This window comes from Egretta garzetta, unplaced genomic scaffold, assembly GCF_000687185.1.
Source record: "Egretta garzetta isolate BGI_Z169 unplaced genomic scaffold, ASM68718v1 scaffold284, whole genome shotgun sequence".
In the NCBI taxonomy this organism is placed as follows: domain Eukaryota; kingdom Metazoa; phylum Chordata; class Aves; order Pelecaniformes; family Ardeidae; genus Egretta; species Egretta garzetta.
The window spans coordinates 684,126-684,583 of record NW_009259498.1 but is presented as its reverse complement, the minus strand read 5'-3'; the positions used below and the strand labels follow the sequence as shown (position 1 = coordinate 684,583).

Here is a 458-nt window from a genome sequence, read left to right as displayed (position 1 = left end):
CCCAAAGCCCCTTCAGGAACACGGATTGAGTGGCTGCTGGTCACCGTGCCGTGCTCGCCAGCACGCGAGGAGCAGCCTTACCGGAGCGTCCCATCCCAAAACCACGCGTGCACAGAGATGCCGGGGAGCAGACTGGCGGGGAGGTACTGGGGCAAGAGGGCTCAATTCTGATCCACTTAGGATACAATAAACCCAAGCAAAATAAAGCTAAAACTGTTTTTCAAAGGCATCTGGGGAGGAGCACTGGAGCATGTCCCAGAGAGGAGGGAGAGGGTGGTGGGTTTGTCTCTTACATCTTGCTGTGGACTGTTTCAGACATCATGCTTGGGCTCTGAGCATGTAGTATTTTGCACTTTGTAATGCAGGATGTATATTCCAGCTTCCAACATGTCCCTGTAAAAAAAAAAAAAAAAAAAAAAAAAAAAAAAAAAAAAAAAAAAAAAAAAAAAAAAAAAAAA

General features: G+C 46.1%; 1 long non-coding RNA gene across 1 annotated transcript in view; it reads right to left on the bottom strand.

Moving 5' to 3' along the window:
* Nucleotides 1-10: 10 nt before the first annotated feature.
* Nucleotides 11-458, bottom strand: part of LOC118452151 — a 5,856-nt gene continuing 5,408 nt past the window's right edge. Inside the window, exon 5 of the long non-coding RNA XR_004841822.1 lies at nucleotides 11-393. This is a non-coding gene — a long non-coding RNA (uncharacterized LOC118452151). The remainder of the gene's footprint in view (nucleotides 394-458) is intronic.